The sequence below is a fragment of the Pan troglodytes genome, chromosome 16 (assembly GCF_028858775.2).
Source record: "Pan troglodytes isolate AG18354 chromosome 16, NHGRI_mPanTro3-v2.0_pri, whole genome shotgun sequence".
Taxonomy (NCBI): Eukaryota; Metazoa; Chordata; class Mammalia; order Primates; family Hominidae; genus Pan; species Pan troglodytes.
Window position 1 is genome coordinate 37207166 of NC_072414.2, and position 19967 is coordinate 37227132.

Here is a 19967-nt window from a genome sequence, read left to right on the forward strand (position 1 = left end):
CCATTCTGGTTTGTTGATCTCAGCTTCACAGTCCACGGGTTGAGGTCAACTCTGGTCCCTAAACTTTCCTACCCGGGGTTTGTGAATCTTCTTTCCCCTCATTAAATATAATCTCTTTATCTAAATCTCCTCAGAGGGAGCCAGCTAACCTGCTAATTTGTAGAAGGGTGTTAAAAAATATTATCCTTCCACCCCAAAATAACATGATCATTTTAATGGAGCTCCCTCAAGCTAACCTCCTTTATGATGAGACCCTGAGACCAAGACAGGTCACAAAAGAAGATTCTCTGCTGCTTCCAGGGCCCCATGGTGTACCTGGATCTTCCAAGTATTCTTGTCACACAGAATCTGTCTCATTTGTGATATAATATCCAAATCATGGCAAAGGAGCAATGGCATACAGAAGAAAGCAGTGTTGCATACATTTCTGTAGAATAAAAGATATATAATAGGAAGAAATGTGGTGTGAGTACGAGTGGGCCTAGAGGTGTATCCGTTCAGTTGAACCCTCCATATATAAATGTTGAGGCATTAGAGAGTAGGCAGATGACTTAGTCGGCTTGGGCTGCTGTAACAAGATACCACAGACCTGGTGAGTTAAATAACAGACATTTGTTTTCTCACAGTTCTGGACGCTGGAAGTCTGAGATAAAGGGTCCAACCAATTCAGTTTCTGGTGAGGGCTCTCATCTTGGCTTGCAGACTGTCACCTTCTCCCTGTGTCCTCAAAGGGCAGAGGGCGCTAGAGTGAGCAAGCTCTCTGGTGTTTCTTCTCATAAGGAGACTAATCCTATCTGATTAGGGTTCTATCCTATGACCTCATGTAACATTAATTACTTTCTTACTCCAAATAAAGTCACACAGGGGGTTAGGACTTCAACATATGAATTTTTTGGGAGAAAGGGACACATATCAGTCCACAGCAGCAGGGAAGCCTTAATCTAGACCTCTTGCTCTGTGGCCCAGAAAGGTGCATCATGCCTTCCAATTGGTGGAGCCAGTAATCTACTGTTCTGGGACCTGGGTTGGAGGTTTATAAGTGAGGCTTATAAATCACTGCTAGGGGCCGGGCGCGGTGTCTCACGTCTGTAATCCCAGCACTTTGGGAGGCTGAGGCGTGCTGATCATGAGGTCAGGAGTTCGAGACCAGCCTGACCAACATGGTGAAACCTCATCTCTACTAAAAATACAAAAATTAGCCGGGCATGGTGGTGTGTGCCTGTAATCCCAGCTACTCAGGAGGCTGAGGCAGGAGAATCTCTTGAACCTGGGAGGTGGAGGTTGCAGTGAGCTAAGATCATACCACTGCACTCCAGCCTGGCGACAGAGCAAGACTCCATCTCAAAAAAAAAAAAAAAAAAAAAAAAATCACTGGTAGGGGCAGAGAGGGAGCCTCTGGGAACATGGTATAGTGTTTAGTGTTAGCTTCACACATTCTATAGCCTAGGGCCCATGCAGGTGTCGATGAAAAGAGTGAAACTCTGTAAAATATTTGAAGATATTTATTCTGAGCCAAAAATGGAGACCATGGCCCATGACACAACCCTCAGGAGGTCCTGAGAACATGTGCTCAAGGTGGTCGGGTACAGGTTGGTTTTATATATTTTAGGGAGGCATGAGACATCAATCAAATACATTTCAGAATACAATGGTTTGGTTCAGAAAGGCAGTACAACTCAAGGGGGGTGGCTTCCAGGCTATAGGTAAATTTAAACACTTTCTGGTTGATAATTGGTTGAGTTTATCTGAAGACCTGGGATCAATGGAAAGGATTTTTCAGGTTAACATAAAGAATTGTGGAGACCAAGTTTCATTGTGCAGAAGAATACGTCAGATGGCAGACTTCAGAGAGACAGAGAGAGTATCTTGTAAAATGTTTCTTATCAGACCTAAAAGGGCACCTGGCTCTTAGCTGATTATCTCCTGGGTCTGGAAAGAAAGGAAGAAAAACAAAGGGGAAAGGGGATCTCCATAGGATGTGTATTTTTCCCACAAGAGACCTTGTAGGGCAATTTCAAGGTATGGCAAGGAAATACATTTTGGGGTTAAATATCTTTTCCTTGTTTCATAATGTTATGCCAGAGTCAGACTGAGAAGTAAGTCACAATATATAGGGTCAAATAAAACCCATCTGATGATATTTTATGGTTTGTAGGGCATGACTCCCTAGACCCCTTAGGTAGGAATTTGGGCAAGATAAAAAATCAGGGCTTAGTCCTCACAGGCCTGAATTTTTTTTTTTTTTTGAGACAGGGTCTCACTGCATTGCCCAGGCTGGAGCGCAGTGGCACAATCACAGCTCACTCCAGCCTCAAACTCCCAGACTCAAGTGATCCTCTCACCTCTGCTTCCAAGTAGCTGGGACCACAGATGTGCACCACCATGTCCTGTTTTTAAAATTTTTGGTAGAGACAGGGTCTCCCTATGTTGCCCAAGCTGGTCTTGAACTTCTGGCCTCGAGCAATCCTCCTGCCTTGGCCTCCCAAAGTGCTGGGATTATAGGCATGAGCCACCATGCTAGGCCAGGCCTGAAATCTTTCAGCATATGAAGACCCTTTGCTCAGAAGTTCTGTCTAACTCACTGTGGCCCATTGGCCCACAGTCTGGGCCAACAGAGGGTGCAATTTTAGAGTCCTGAGGATGACTTTCCGGCCTCCAAAATTTATTCATTTTACACATTTTAAGGAGTCAGGAAACAATTCTAAACAAGATGGTCTATTTCCCTTCACTTGCTCACTGATTCTTAAAAGTTCTTTAACACAGGGGTCCCCAAATCCCAGGCCATGGACCAGTACTGGTTAGGAACTGGCCACACAGCAGGTGGTGAGTGGCAGGCGAGTGAGTGAAGCTACATCTGTATTTACAGCCACTCCTTTTTGCTTGCTTTACCGCCTGAGCTGAGCCTCTGGTCAGCTCAGCAGCAGCATTAGATCTTCTCAGGAGCATGAACCCTATTGTGAACCGCACATGAGAGGGATCTAGATCGCGCGCTCCTCATGAGAATCTGATGCCTGATGATCTGTCACTGTCTCCCATCACCCCTAGATGGGATTGTTTAGTTGCAGAAAAACAAGCTCAGGGCTCCCCAGTGATTCCACATTATGGTGAATTGTATAATTATTTCATTATATATGACAATGTAATAATAAAGTGCACAATAAATATAATGTGCTTGAATCATCCCAAAACCATGGAAAAAAATTGTCTTCCATAAAACCAATCCCTGGTGCCAAAAAGGGTGGGGACTGCTGCTTTTAACAGAGTACAGGACCCACATGGGCTACTTTCTGGTTTTGTTTTTTTTTTTTCTTTTTTGTTTGTTTTTTTGTTTGTTTTTTAAATGGGGGAGTCTTGCTCTGTTGCCCAGTCTGGAGTGCAGTGGCACGATCTCTGCTCACTGCAACCTCCGCCTCCCAGGTTCAAGCAATTCTCCTATCTCAGCCTCCTGAGTAGCTGAGACTATAGGTGCGCACCACTATGCCCGGCTAATTTTTGTATTTTTAGTAGAGACGGGATTTCACCACATTGGCCAGGCTGGTCTCGAACTCCTGACCTCAGGCGATTCACTTGCCTTGGCCTCCCAAAGTACTGGGATTACAGGTGTGAGCCACTGCATCTGGCCCTGACGTGGGCTACTTTCTGACTTTGGTTTACAGTGAGGCAGCCAATTCAATTCTTGTTTTTTTATTTTTTGGTGCTCCAGGTGAGGCTTGAATTAGATTTCTTAAGGACAGGTTTTGATCAGGCTGGAGAGAGGAAAACTGGAGGAGAGAGCCAAGGGAAAAGAGGTGGGGATTTGGCTCTGAAGACGCTCTCTGCTGGCTTCCTATTCATCTGTGCTGTTCTCCCTCAGGACAGAGCCTGCCTCTATCACGGCCCCACCTTCCCATGCCCCCATTTCACCAGGTTGGGCCCCATTCCCTCCTTCACTCTGGACAGTGATTTCTCGTGGAAAGGATTGGGTTGGAACTGCTTGCTGAGGTGGAGGGGAAAAGAGTGAAGCAAGGAGGTGACTGTACTATTGCATTCTATCTTCTCGCAGGCCGCCTTCCAGTTTTTAATGCCACAGTCAGCAGATCCGCCACTTGGAAAGGTTCTTGAGAACTCAGCCTGTGGACTGAACCATGGGCGGATTCGGTAACTTCAAAGCTGGTGCCAGCCTGGCGGCCCTTCCCTGCTATTAGAGTTATCTTATTTCAGGAGAACTTCGAATTACAATACACTTATCTTCATTGCAGCACTGTTAATGGAAGACATTTTCAGGAACTGGAACAGCCTCTTGAGATGTGACTTTGGGACTGACTCAGTCCCGCAGTTGCAATGCCTCTATCAGTGTCCTCTGGGGTTTTAGGAGTGCCTGGGGCAAGTCTAGAACCTACCTACTTTATTGTGACCCTAATTGAGAAAATACCTAACTGTCTGGATTCACATCTAAGATTTCTACTCAACAGCAGTTGGGCAAGTTGCTTTATCTCTCTAAGGCCCCATTTTTGTAAATAGGGTTTTTAAAAAGCAGTAACTACTTCATAGAGGTTTGAGAGGATTCAGTGAGATAATGCATGGAAGGCCCTTGGCTCAGAGATTGGCACTTAGTAAACTCTCAATAAAGGTTAACTGATATTATTAATAAAAACTGAGGCCAGGCATAGTAGCTCATGCCTGTAATCTCAGCACTTTGGGAGATTGAGGCAAGGAGGACCCTTGAGGCCAGGAGTTCGAGACCAGCCTGGTCAACATAGTGAGACCCTGTCTCTATTTGTTTATTTATTAACATTTTTTTTTTGAGATGGGGTCTCACTCTGTCACCTAGGCTGGAGTGCAGTGGCATAATCTCAGCTCACTGCAACCTCTGCCTCCTGGGTTCAAACAATTCTCCCACTTTGGTCTCTCGAGTAGCTGGAACTACAAGTGTGCATCACCGTGGCTAATGTTTGTATTTTCAGTAGGGGTGGGGTTTCGCCATGTTGGCCAGGCTGGTCTCGAGCTCCTGAGCTCAAGCAACCCTCCTGCCTCAGCCACCCAAAGTGCGGGGATTACAGGTGTGAGCCACCACTCCCAGCTGACCCCATCTCTATTAAAAGAAAAAAAAATTACCTGGGCATAGTGGTATGCACCTGTATTCCTAGCTACTCAGGAGGCTGAGGTGGGAGGATCGCTTGAGCCCAGGAGTTTAAGGCTGCAGTGAGCTATGATTGCACCACTGCACTCCAGCCTGGGTGACAGAGCAAGACCTTGTCTCAAAAAATAATAATAATAATTGAGTTTTCTGATATTAGAGCATAGAGCATATTAGAGCATAGTTTCTATGAGATGAGCATTTTCTCTCTCCCCTGTAAACCTTTGTCAAATTCCACTGACCCTATTCAGTGCTCTGACACAGAGCTTGACACCTTCTCACTGATGCATCGGCATTCTTGGCTGGGCTCCATGGTGCCATGTTCCTGTGCTGGCCTCTCAGGCAGGTAGCATCCAGCTGGCCATGCACATATTTACAAAAATATGACTCCTCAGAGTACTATTTGTTTTTATTAATTTTATTTTAGATTCGGGGGTACCTGTGCATGTTTGTTACATGAAAGACCGTCTCCAGAACACCTGTGAGGCCACCTCAGTCCTCACTGAGCTAAACTGGTGACCCAGACAGCACTATGGGCAGAGAGCACTGGTCATGTGCTCAGTTCTAGAGCTTCAGTATCAACAACAACATCCTACAATTATAGCCTTACCAGTCTGTGGAGCTGAATCTTCATTCTCTATTTGCTGAACTTTCTGGGAGGCTTCTGAGAAAGGCAGATGACAACTCCTTTTGCAGAAGTGAAAATCAAGGCTCAAGGGAGCTAAATACTTTCCCCAAAGTCTCTAGGTCCCTTTGCCCATAGAACCTCTGACTCCAAGTTTTTCCACTCCTTCTGTAAAAGTAAAACAAAACAAAACAAAACAAAACAAAAAACTCCAAGAGGGATTAAACCCTGAAATGCTTAATAACAAATAGTTTGGTGGTGAGTTACTTCCTTATAACTTGTTTTCCAAACAAGGGTAGACTTTCACCAATGGGATAGAATGAGAGTGTCTAGAGGGAGGATCAGGAGTGGGAGCCAACATCAGCTTTCTTAGACTTCGTCCACTTCACATTAACCATGGAAATAATTAGCCAACTATAAATCAATAAAGAATACTAGATGCCAGACTTTTCTAATCAGAACCCAACCCAAAAGTCTCCGAGGAAGGTCAGCAAATAGAGAATGAAGATTCAGCTCCACAGACTGGTAAGGCTATAAATGTAGGAGGTTGTTGTTGATACTGAAGCCCTAGAACTGCGCACATGACCAGTGCTCTCTGCCCTTAGTGCTGTCTGGGTCACCAGTTCAGCTCAGCGAGGACTGAGGTGGCCTCACAGGTGTTCTGGAGGTGGTCTTTCCTCCCAGAGATCCCTGTGGCACAGCTTGTCAGGGAGGGTCCTGCAAGGTATAAGAAGGAGAGATGGTAAGTAGAAAGAGATGAAGGAAGGCCAGGTGCAGTGGCTCACACCTGTAATCCCGGCACTTTGGGAGGCCGAGGCAGGTGGATCACCTGAGGTCAGGAGTTTGACACCAGCCTGGCCAACATGATGAAACCTGATCTCTACTAAAAATACAAAAATTAGCTGGGCATGGTGGCAGGCGCCTGTAATGCCAGCTACTTGGGAGGCTAAGGCAGGAGAATCACTTGAACCTGGGAGGCAGAGGTTGCAGTGAGTCGAGATCACACCATTGCACTCCAGCCTGGGCAACAAGAGCAAAACTCAGACTCAAAAAAAAAAAAGAAAAAAGAAAAAAAAAGAAAAGAGAGAAGTAGTGCGAGGGAGAGACAGAGAGGAGAGAGGGAAGGAAGGAGGTGGAGAAAAGGAGAATCAGAAAGAGAAATAAATTAGAAACAGGACACAAAAGCAAAGGACAGAGCTGATGTGGTAGCATGCCCCTGTAATCCCAGCGCATCAGGAGGCTGAAGTGGGAGGATATGGAGGATGGCTTGAGCCTGGGAGTTTAAGGCTGCAGTGAGCTATGGTTCCACCGCTGCACTCCGGCCTGAGCAACAGAACAAGATCCTATCTCAAATAAATAAATAAATAAATAACAATAAAAAAGTAAACAGAGGGCAGGAAAGAAAATGGAATCCCTAATACCAGGACAGAGCACTTGTAGCTCCTTAGGATTTGCCATATTCTCTCTCACTTTGCTTTCTGTGGCTAGATAAATCATATTTAGTTGATCTTTCAGTGAGGTGTCTAGAAATGCTTTACTGAAAAAGCAGGCTCTTTAGCACCTGATCATGGAATTGGCCAAGACCAGTGCTGCAGTGCTGCGGGCTATTTATAACTTCCGTCCTCTGTTTCCAGACCCTTCATTCAGTGTCATCTCTCGGAAAGGAGCCTGCTATGGGAGACAAAGCTAGAGAAAAAAAATCTTACTTTTCACAGGCAAATGTCAAAAAGCACAGAATTCCATGAGAAATGAAAAGCATTTCAAAAAAATAAACTATAATTGGATATATAAGACATTAATATAAAAATAAATAATAGGGTCCCTTGGAAAACATTTGTTATCACCATCCCTTTAAACCTACTGTTTTAACTGCCCCCAGTAATTCAGATGGCCTGGTATTCAAGTCCACCTCTATCCAAAATTGTGAAGTTGAAGAAATGTGTCTTTCTTTTTTTTTTTTTTTTTGACAGGGTCTCGCTCTGTTGCCCAGGCTGGAGCATAGTGGCACGATCACAGCTCACTGCAGCCTTGACCTCCTGGGCTCAAACAATCCTTCCACCTCAGCCTCTGTAGTAGCTGGGACCACAGGTGTGTGCCACTATGTCCAGGTAATTTTTCATTTTTTGTAGAGACAGGGTCTCACTATGTTGCCCAGCCTACACAGTTGAGTCTCGAACTCCTGGACTCAAGTGATTCTCTTGCCTTGGCCTCCCAAAGTGCAAGAAGGATTACAGGTATGACCCACTGCAGGGGACAGAAATGTGTCTAAATGCTACCCGTCACACTCTAATCCATGCTTCTTTCTTTCCTTCACAAGCTCCTCCCTGAAGGATCCTCCCCTCTGGTGAGAGGGCACAAAGGCTCAATACCTAGCTAATACAAGAACAGAGAAGGAAAGGGTTAGTAGGAAACAGAAGTATAAGGAATGCTTTACTCTGCCTGGAGGGGAAGGAAGGGGATTTGGGCAGAGGTGACCTCTGAGATGGCCTCTGAGAAGATAATAGTAGTTTGAGTTTAGGACAAATTGACTCTGAGATATCAGTGGATCCTCCAGGCAGAAATAACCTTCAGGTTTTTGCAGACAGGAGTGTGGGTGAGAGGTTAGGATTGGAGAGAGGGACTGGGTGTCCTCTCCATGAAGTGGGAAGTGTGTGATGGGCTGTCATCTTCACTGAAGCCTGAGTGCATGACAAGCAAAGCAGAGGGTCCCTATTATGACATGCCCCCCAGGCAGCTCCTGCAGCTTCATGCAGCCAATGCAGTTGGGGTTAGTGGGGAGATCTTAAGGTCCATTGTGCTCTAAGAATCTAAATGATTTGAAGAGGTAACCTTCTCCACACCCCTAGATAACAGCTATTTTTTACCTGGCTCCAAGGCCAGATGGAACTGAACAAGGAAGGGGCAGGCAGACCTCCAAGTAACTCCTTCATTCTTTGATTTCTTCAACCATCCTCTTGGAAGCAGGACAATTTCCAAGTCTATTCTCTTCCTTAGCTGATAACAAGATAATTTATCCTCTTAGCTCAACGAAAAGAAACTTGGAATTTTCAGTTCGTTGGTTCTCTCCTTTTCCTCTAAATATAATTCCTCCATTTTAAATAAAATTACTGGATTTTCTCCAAAGGTCACTGAATGACAGTATAGCACTGCATTAACATGGGCTAACCTAAACTTAGAGATAAAGAAGGGGTCACCCATGTGGGACAATCTCAGGGGTACTAGGAAGGTCCTGAAGTTCAAAGCTATCTATCTAGCTCCTTTCCTTAGGTTACAGCATTATTCCTTCTGTTTTATTATTTATTATCCAACAAGTATTTATTAATAGTTGCTATGCCTGCTTTGAAGCAGCCTAGGAAGGACTATACACTTGAGCTGTTGGTGATGAGTTTTTTAGTTGGTTGGTTTGTTGTTTTTAGAAACTTTTTTTTTTTTTTTTAGACACAAAGTCTCACTTTGTTGTTGTTGTTGTTGTTTGCTTTTTGAGATGAAGTCTTGCTCTGTCACCCAGGCTGGAGTGCAGTAGTGTGATCTCGGCTCACTGCAATCTCCGCCTCCCAGGTTCAAGCAATCCTCCTGCCTCAGCCTCCTAAGTAGCTGGGATTACAAGCACCTGCCACCATGCCTGGCTAATTTTTGTATTTTTAGTAGAGATGGGGGTTTCACCATATTGGTCAGGCTGGTCTCTGTTGGGGAAACCAGCCCACACCATCCAGTGGGTACCCCGAGTCCAGCAGAAGCAAAGGAGTTAGAAAGAGACAGAATAAGCATTTAAAAGGTGGGTCCAGGGAACTGGAGCATCGGAGGCTTGCTCACGGCCCAGAGCTCTCAGGCTTCACCCAATTTATTGGTTTACAAGCCCTTTGTTCTTAGGGCAGATGGGAGGGGGAGGAAGGGATGAGGAAAAGGATTAATCAGTGAAGGAGAACTCATGAGTCATTCGATAAGATGTACAGCAGTGGTGGTTTCTGTGAATGTCCTTGAACAAAGGTGTGTGTCTAAACTACTTAAGATCTTGAACTTATCGGGACTGAAACAGGTGGTAGCAGGTTTCAGGAGGAGCCAAGATGTTTGATTATACTCCACTGCTTCAAGGGAGTGTTACCTCCCTGAGCAACCCGTGGAATGCCGCTGAGCGGTTATACTCTCAGGGCATAAAGACATGAAGGCAATAAGGAGACTTTTCTCCTCAGAGGCCACCCATGGCTTCCCATGTGTGTCTCACACAGGGGAGACCAACTCAACTGGCACCCCACTAACTCTCTTTCTCACATGTCCCCCTTTTTTGTCTTTATTAATTTTTTTTGACTAATAACCGCCATTGCTATCATGGCTCATTTACGGTGTCTGACTTCTCTCCCAAGGTGCTGTCCGCATCTGTAAACTAAAAACAAACAGCATAAACAGACACAAACCAAAATAAAATTTGCAATTGTTGATCCACCTATGGTTTTAATCCACTTTAAAGGACTGGTATTAGAAAGGCCATCAGTGGCTCCAGCAAGAATATCAGCTCCAGGCAACATGGTGAGATGAGCCTGAGATGCCTCAAAAACTTGTTTTTTCAATTTAATTTAATATTAAATTATCTTCTTTTCCTTGTGGGTGACATCTAATCATCACCCAATGGTGTTCAGTGGTATTATAAGAGTTAGGAGTAATACAAAAATCAGAAGTATTTCAATCACGTTGCATATGAATTCTATGCTCCAAGCTCATAATCTGATCTCCCATCCAAATTACTGTTTGATGGAGATCATTAATTTGATTTGCCAGTTTTTGATCTATTTGGCTTTGGGAATTCCAAAGCTTAGAAGAATTTTTCTGCCAACTATCCACAAAGCCCGCAGTTTGAATAGAAGAGTACAAAGCAACACCAGCAGGAGCAGCAGTAGCTGTGACAGCTATAAGGCCCATGATCACAGCTATTAAAGTAAGTATGAATCTCTTTGATCTATTAAGTATTCCTTTTAGTACTTCAGTGGTAATACATATGGAGGTAGAGGCCTCCCAGGGTCTACTGAGGGAAACAGGTATCCAAACTCCTTCTTGGGCCCTAACCAGTAAAATGCTATTATCTTTATTAAAGGTAGAATTAATGCAGGTAAAAAGATGACAGTTGAGGCAATGATATGGTTTGAGAGTCAGGTAGGATATTAATTTTTCCTACTGCCAACATAAAAGGAGGTCTAACACAACTCTGCAATGGGACCAACTGATTAGAGGTCATGGCTACAACAAATCGAAGTTTTTTACTATGGGTCTCTGTTTTATATTCTCCTTTCCAAATCCAAATTGGGGTTTGAGCCATCATTAATTTCTACAATTCTAGATGTGCTGGACTTATAATTGGATCAATCATTTTTGGGCTTGGAGGAGCCATACCGTTTTCCTCCCACTTAATAGGGTAATTTGTTTCAATTATTCTATATAATTTTGGTGCATTATCTTGGTAGTCATTTGCAAAAGAAGTCTCTCTACAATCTTTGCACTGTCCAGTACAATTTACTGCAAAGTGTCCCCTAGGGGCCCAATAGATGATTCCATAGGAATTATTCTGCAGTACAGCATCACTGTTTGCAATACAATCTTCCCAGGTTAGCACCTTTAGCTTTCCAGACCATTTAGTGGCCTGCCTAGGGCAGGGCTTCTTATTAGGTTTAAATTTATTAATCTGGCGACGTGTCATAACATAGCCATGCTCAAGGTATTTAATAGTGTCCAAAGATTGAAATGTTCTTCCACTGATTGCATGAATAGAGGCTTTTGATCCATTATGTGCAGGGACATAAACCATCCAAATTTGTTTATCATAATTTAAACATCCTGCTGCTGGCCCCAGGCAGATGGGAAGAAAGCGATAACCAATGGAAACATTCATTAACATTCCTTCCTCCTCTGGATAAGTAGGACCTCGGTTATCTGTTGGTCCAGGCATCCAGACACTATCATTAATATAAACCTCCTCCGGGGGTCTAACCATGTAACAGACCTAATCAGTGGGGGAATGGAATGTAGGCCCAATAAATGTAATTTTGATCTGCCTCAGCTACGGGGAGACTCACCGCCAAGGAGATTACTGCCATCATAGCTATCATTAGATTACTGGTGGTCAGCAGCTTGTTCTGAGACCTCAGGTTCTCGTCTGCAATGTGAGCTAGTCTCTTCATCTGCCCACAGGTCAGTGGACTTGTTTGGCGAGTTTTACTGGTTTCCATCTGCTCAACAGAGATGTTCATCTGAGCCATCTGATGAACCAGGGGTGCAGGGACATTCCGAGGTCTTTTCCTCTTCCTTGGATTCTGGCTCATGGCACAGCTTAAGATGTCTTGTGGGTACCCAGACAGGAAGCTGATTCTCTCCTGGCGAGATACAAGCAAAACCCTCGACCCCATGTAATGATTTTGCCCTTTTCCCAAGTTTGGTTCTGACGTCCTTCCACTACACATGTTTTCCTTCATGAGGATTTATTTTTTGCCCTGTCAAATGCTGCTCTGCTGCCGTTGTAACCTGATCTCTAGACAAATTCAAAAAATTTAAAGTGATAAGAGCCAATTATAGCTGCATATGGAGAGTAGAGTGTTCTCTGGTTCCCCCCTCTGTCTTTTGTTTTTGTAATTGAGATTTTAAGGTTCGATTAGCCTGTTCAACAATGTCTTGGCCTTGAGAATTACAGGGTATTCCACTACTGTGCTCAATGTGCCACTGTTGAAGAAACACTTGTGAAGATTTACTACAGTAGCCTGGGCCACTGTCTGTTTTAATCTTTTGTGGGATGTCCATGGCAGCAAAACAAAAAAGTAAATGTCTTTTAATATGAGCAGCTGCCTCACCTGTTTGGCAAGCTGCCCATACAAAATGAGAAAAGGTATCTATAGTAACATGGACGTATGAAAGTTTCCTGAAGGAAGGTACATGGGTTACGTCCATTTGCCACAACATATTGGGGGTTAATCCCCACGGATTAACACCAGTCCCTTCACGTGGCAGTTGTAGTACCTGGCACTGAGGGCAATGTTGCACAATGTCCTTTGCCTGTCTCCAAGTAATCTGATATTTTTGTTTAAGTCCTGCTGCTAACATGTGTTAGGGAGTGAAAATCTTGGGCATTAGTAAGCACAGTGGAAACTAGCAAATCAGCTTGATAGCCCTCACAAGTGGCCCTGGGAGATTAATGTGTCCTCAAATGTGCGTAATATGGAAAGGAAAACAGCGATCATGCACTGCCTTTTGTAAAGAAGAAAACAGCTGATAGAGTTGTTCATCCACAAGATATTTAGTGAGCAGTTTCTATGTATTGAGTGGCTTGAACAACATAAGCTGAATCAGAGACAATATTTACAGGTTGCTTAAAGTCTTCTAACACAGCTATAACTGCCTGTAATTCAGTCCTCTGTGCTGATTGAAAGTCAGTTTGAATAATTCTGTTTTTAGGTCCAACATAAGCTGCTTTTCCATTGCTAGAGCCATCTGTAAACACAGTCACTGCTCCTTCCAATGGAGTACTATGGGTACTTTTTGGAAGGACCCATGTTGTTAGCTTTAAAAACTGAAAAATTTTGTTCTTTGGATAATGATTGTCAAGAACTTCAATGAAGCCAGCTAAATTTATTTGCCAATTGACTGAATTAACAAAGGCTTGCTGAATCTGATTTTTATTCATTGAAACTATAATCTTATCTGGATCTGAGCCACAAAGTTTAACAACTCTAAGGCGAGCTTGTCCAATCAAGATTACGATCTGGTCCAAGTATGCTGTGAGTGTTCTAACAGTATTGTGAGGCAGAAAAGAACATTAAACTAAGTCCTCACTCTGAACTATAACCCCTGTAGGAGAATGGAGAGTAGGGAACACAATGAACTGTAATGGTAAACTTGAGTCTATTCTATTAACCTGGGCCTGTTGTATTTTTTCTTCAATCATTTGTAATTCTTTGGCAGCCTCAGGAGTCAGTTCTTGTTTACTATTGAGAGCAGGGTCTCCTCTTAAAATAGAGAACAGATTAGACATAGCATAGGTAGGGATTCCCAAAGTAGGTCAAATCCAACTGATATCCCCTAATAATTTTTGAAAATCCTTTAAAGTTTTCAGAGAGTCTTTTCGAATTTGAACCTTTTGGGGTTTAATTGCCCTTTCCTGAACCTGCATTCCCAAATATTGGAAAGGAGTGACCGTTTGAATTTTATCTGGTGCTATGAACAATCCAGCACTGGCTACCACCTCCTGTAAATATGAATAACACTGGATAAGTTGGTCTTGATTTTCGGCTGCACACAATATGTCATCCATATAATGAATGATATACGAATCGGGAAACTGATCTCTCACAGGTTGAGTAGCCTTCCCCACAAAAGTTTGACAAATAGTAGGACTATTCAACATACCCTGCAGCAGGACTTTCCAATGATATCTGGCTGCTGGTTCCCTGTTGTTTGTTCATAGCAGGAATAGTAAAAGCAAATTTCTCAAAATTAGACTCTGCTAGAGGAATATTACAAAAGCAATACTTCAAATCTATAATTATTAATGGCCAGTCTCTAGGAATCATGGTGAAGGATGGAAGCCCTGGCTGCAGGGCCCCCATTGGCTGGATGACTGCACTGACCACTTGTAAGTCGGTTAGCATGTGGCATCTGCCACATTTTTTTCTTTATCACAAACACTGGCTAATTCCATGGAGAAAATGTGGGCTCAATGTTTCCTTTGTTGAATTGCTCTCTGACTAATTCCTGTAAGGCCCCCAATTTTTCCTGAGAAAGCAACCACTGCTTGACCCAAACAGGATTTTGGGTCTTCCATTTTAAGGGAATAGGATTTGGAGGCTCAACAGTGACTGCCCCTAAAAATGGTAACCTAATCCTGTTCAGTCATTTTTTACAGTAACCTGTATGTGTTCAGTAATGCCCATCTCCTGTTTTCCTAGGCCTTTTCCAGGAACATAGCCCATGTTTGACATTATTTTTTGACTGGCTTGACCATACCAGGGAGAAGGGATTGAAATTTCTCTGCCCCATTTGTGAAGCAGATCTCTCCCCCATAAGCTAACAGGAATGGATGTAATTAGAGGTTGTATTGTGCCTTCCTGTTCTTCTGGACCAAGACATGGTAAGATAAAAGTACTTTGGAAAACTTCTGAAGCAGTTCTGACCCCAACAAGACCCACTGGAGCCTTTTGTTTGGGCCAGTTTTTTGGCCATTGATAAAGAGCTATGATCGACACATCTGCTCCTGTGTCGACCAGACCCTCAAACTGTTTTCCTTGAATAGTGACCATACAAATAGGACTATTGTCAGAGACTTGATTTACCCAATAGGCAGCCTTGCCTGCTGAATTCGTGCTTCCAAATCCTCCTGTTCTTTTTTCTGAGCTTTCTCCTAACTTAACATATGGTAAAAGCAACATTTGAGCTATTCTGTCACCTGGATTAGCACTCCAGGGAACAGTGGAGGAGATAACAATTTGAATTTCTCCCTGGCAATCAGAGTCCACTACTCCAGTATGTACTTGAATTCCCTTTAAGTTTAAGCTGGACCTTTCCAGTATAAGTCCCACTGTGACATTTGGCAATGGGCCATAAACTCCCATTGAGACCTTCCTAGGAGGCTCCTCAGGAAGGATGGATACAGCTTCAGTACAGCATAAATCTACTGCCCTGCTTTTAGCTGTGGAGGGGGACAATTGCTGTACATTTGTACAGGGATAGGCTGGGCCAGGAACACTCTGTTTGGAGTCAGGGATGTCCCATCCTGAATTGGGAATGCCCCATTTTGAATCGGGGCCCGGGGCTGGCCCCTCTGTCTGCTTCCTGGCAAGGGCTGTCCTCTGTTATCAAACTTTGAATGACATTGATTAGACCAGTGTTTTCCTTTTTTACATCTAGGACAGGTCCCTGGTTCCCTGCTTTTTCCTCCTGAGTTTTGCCTTTTTTGGCTCTTTGTACATTCTCTTTTTGTATGTCCTATCTGTCCACAATTATATCAAGATCCAGGGAACACTCGTGTGTTTTTTGTTACCCTTAGTCCAGCCATTGCCTGAGCAAGGAGGATGGCCTTATATAAGTGATCCCTAATGCCATTGCAGGCTTTAATGTATTCACTTAAAGTTTTTTCCTCATTTAGATCTGCCTTTCCCTTAATAGGTCTAATTGCTGCCTGACATTCTGTATTAGCATTTTCATAAGCAAGCAGTTGAACTTTCCTGGCATGAGAATCCAAAATAGCCTTTGAGCTGTGTCTTGCAAATGGGCGATAAAATCTGGATGAGGCTCCCTTGGACCCTGTCGAACTGAGTTAAAAGAAGGATAAGTAGTACCAGGGTCATGAATTTTTTTCCCAGGCTCTTAGGCATATACTTCTGAGCTGATCAACAGCCTCATCACCCATTACCATCCGTTGATTTATAGTACCTCATGCCTGTCCGATTCCAAGCAATTGATCAGATGTGATATTAATGGGAGGTTGAGCTTAAGCATTTCTGCATGCCTGATTTGTTGCTTCATCTGTACACCAGGCTTTAAATTGCAGAAATTGAGAGGGGGACAGGGTGGATTGGGCTAATGACTCCCAATCCATAGGTATTAAACACCTGTTATAAGCCACAGATTGTAACAAGGAATGAACATAAGGAGAATTTGGCCCATATTATCCTATTGCTTGCTTTAAGTCTTTTAATATTTTAAAAGGAAATGGCTCCTAGCATGCTTGGGCATGTTCTCTGGGCTCCTCAGCTGATGAAATAATTACCAGAAACTGCCAAGCATCCAAATCCCCGATTTCTCATGCCTGGCGAATGGATGCCTGGATTGTCCCTGTGCCATAATTTGTATTTGGGCCAGCTTGCAGCATTCCTTTACTATAATTAACAGGCGGACAAACCTGGATCATTCCCTCACTGTAATTGGCTGTTGGGCCAGCCTGAAGCTTCCCTTTGCCACAGTTAATGGTGGGGTGTGCAACAATGGGAGCGGCAAGCCGCATCTCAGGCTCTCATTTCAAAAATTCATAAGGCTGAGGTGGGGGTGGCCATTCCGGACCTTCCCCTAAAGTCACAGTAGGTGGCACTATTTCTGCAGTAGGTGGAACTGTTTCTTTCATAAGTTTTTGGAGGTTAGCATATATAGCTTCCCGTTTCTTCCCCTTTTTTAAACTAGACTGTGATGGTTCACTTTGCTGATCATCAGAATCCTGATTACGAAACTTTTCTATGTCATCCTGAAACTCCTTCTCCTCCTTAGCGTGGAAGGGCTCTAGTGCTGTTTTAATTGCTGACCACACAGACCAAGTAGAGAAAGGAATATCGTGGCCCTCTTGTTGTGCTCGTTTTAAGTCTGATCCAACATTGTCCCAATCTTTTACATTCATGGTTCCATATTCCAGGAACCAAGGAGAATACTTTTCTACGAGATGGAACAAAGGTGTGAGATTTTGGGTACTCACAATTACCCCCCACCGCGGCGCAATAACTGCCGCACCAGGCTTAAGTAATTAACAAACTTACTTTCAGCCTGACCCATATTTTCCCGAGGTTACCCTGGAATTCTCCAAGTGCCCTACTTACCCATAGAGCCTGAAGTAAAAACGTACTCAGGCATCCTTCATCAGTCGTCCTCCACTTTCCATACTCTGGCGTTTCTTCACTGGATTATTTGTAGAGATTATGGGGAGCCCCATGTTGGGCGCCAGATGTTGGGGAAACCGGCCCCACATCACCCAGCGGGTACCCTGAGTCTAGAGGAAACAAAGGAGTTAGAAAGAGACAGAATAAGCGTTTAAAAGGCGGGTCCAGGGGACTGGAGCACCGGAGGCTTGCTCACAGCCCAGAGCTCTCGGGCTCTGCCCCAATTTATTGGTTTACAAGCTCTTTGTTCTTAGGGCAGATGGGAGGGGGAGGAAGGGATGAGGAAAAGGATTAATCAGTGAAGGAGAACTCATGAGTCATTCGATAACATGTATAGCGTGGCAGTTTCTGTGAATTTCCTTGAACAAAGGTGTGTGTCTAAACTACTTAAGATCTTGAACTTATCGGGACTGAAATGGGTTGGAGCAGGTTTCAGGAGAAGCCAAGATGTTTGATTATACTCCACTGCTTCAAGGGAGTGTTATCTCCCTGAGCAACCTGTGGAATGCCACTGAGCGGTTATGCTCTTCGGGCATAAAGACATGAAGGCAATAAGGAGACTTTTCTCCTCAGAGGCCGCCCATGGCTTCCAGTGGGTGTCTCACACAGGGGAGACCAACTCAACTGGAACCCCAGAAACTCTCTTTCTCACAGGTCTTGAACTCTTGACCTCAGGTGATCCACCTTCCTTGGCCTCCCAAAGTGTTGGGATTACAGGTGTGAGCCACCGCGCCCAGCTAAAACAGGTATTTTAATACATCCCTTATACATTAAATTATGTTAAAGAAGGTAGAGGAAGTAATGAGCTTGATGGAGATATAAATGAAAGACATAAAAAGAGATTTGAAATAGAACTCTGGGCTGGGCGTGGTGGCTCATGCCTATAATTCTAGCACTTTGGGAGGCTGAGGTGGGTGGATTGTCTCAGCTCAGGAGTCCGAGTCCAGCCTGGGCAACATAGTGAAACCCCATCTCTAGAAATACAAAAAATTAGCTGGGCGTGGCAGCGTGTGCCTGTAATCCCAGCTACTTGGGAGGCTGAGACAAGAGAATCACTTGAATCCGGGGGCAAAGGTTGCAGTGAGCCAAGATCAAGCCATTACACTCTAGCCTGGCCGACAAAGTGAGACTCCACCTCAAAAAAAAAAAGAAAGAAAAAAAGAAATAGAACCTCTGAATATGAAAAATACAACATCTGAAATGAAAAGTACACTGGATAGGATTAATAGCAGCTTAGACATCGTAGAAGAAAAGATTAGTGAACTTGAAGACATAGCAATAGAAACTATCAAACTGAAAGATACAGAGAAAAAAAGACTGGAAGAAAAAGCAAGAACACCATATTAGAGACTCATGAAATATCATTAAGTGGCCTGGTGTACATTTAATTTGAGACCCAGAAGGAAGAGATAAAAGGGGAAGATAGAACTCCTAGGGTCAAGCAATCCTCCCACCTCAGCCTCCCAAGTAGCTGAGAATATAGATGTGCACCATGACACTGGGATTTGACTTGTTTTTAAGCTCACTGATTCTCTTCTTAGTTAAACTGAGTCTGCCAATAAGCCTGTCAGAGCCATTCTTCATATCTGTTACCATGTTTTTTTATTTTTAGCACTTTCATTTGGTCCTTTCTTATAGTTTTCTTCTCTCCTGACAGTCTTTTTTTTTTTTTTTTTTTTTTTTTTTTTTTTTTTGAGATGGAGTCTCACTGTGTTGCCCAGGCTGGAGTGCAGTGGCACAATCCCGACTCACTGCAACCTCCACCTCCCAGGTTCAAGTGATTCTCCTGCCTCAGCCTCTTAAGTAGCTGAGGCTATAGGTATGTGCCACCATGCCTGGCTAATTTTTGTGTAGTTTTAGTAGAGGTGAGCTTTCACCATGTTGGCCAGGCTGATCTCAAACTCCTGACCTCTAGTGATCTGCCTGCCTCGGCCTCCTAAAGTATTGGGATTACAGGTATGAGCCATGTCGCCCAGTCAGTCCTTATCTCTTTATGCACGTTTTCCTCCTTTTCCACTACAGCCTTTAACATGTTAATTATTTTAAATTCTCCATATAATAAGTGGATTATTTTAAAGGTCTTCATCCTCATTGTCTTCACATCAAATAGGCTGAGGAGGAGAAGGAAGGGGAGGGGTTGGTCTTGCTATCTGAGGAACGGCAGAGGCAGAAGAAAATCTGCATGTAAGCAGACACACACAATTCAAATCCGTGCTGTTCAAGGGTCAACTGTAGTTGGAAGCTATGATGATGGTTTTAGTGTATACTTTTAGTAGAATGATGTAGTTAATTTTGTATAATTAACTGCATTTGTGAGTCTTTAAACTTAAAAATGATAAGGAAAACTATCTCCTTAGTTTTAAAGTTGCTTTAACAGGCAGGGCAAGGTGGCTTACACCTGCAATCCCAGCACTTTGGGAGGCCAAGGTGGGTGTTCAGGAGTTCAAGGCCAGCCTTGAGGTCAGGAGTTCAAGATCAGCCTGGCCAATATGGCGAAACCCCATCTCTACTAAAAATACAAAAATTAGCTGGGTGTGGTGGTGGGTGCCTATAATCCCAGCTACTGGGAGGCTGAGGCAGGAGAATCGCTTGAACCTGGGAGGTGGAGGTT

At 43.8% G+C, this 19967-nt stretch overlaps 1 long non-coding RNA gene across 4 annotated transcripts in view; it reads right to left on the minus strand.

Moving 5' to 3' along the window:
- Positions 1-1484: 1484 nt before the first annotated feature.
- Positions 1485-19967, minus strand: part of LOC104002295 (uncharacterized) — a 52528-nt gene continuing 34045 nt past the window's right edge. The window contains exons 5-7 of one of the 4 annotated variants that reach the window (XR_002939616.3): positions 17297-17466; positions 11804-12100; positions 1485-10122 (exon numbers count right to left, since the gene is read on the minus strand). This is a non-coding gene — a long non-coding RNA (uncharacterized LOC104002295). Of the gene's footprint in view, positions 12101-17296; positions 17467-19967 lie in introns of all 4 variants that reach the window. The other 3 variants (XR_008539571.2, XR_008539572.2, XR_008539570.1) reach the window with 3 other exon arrangements.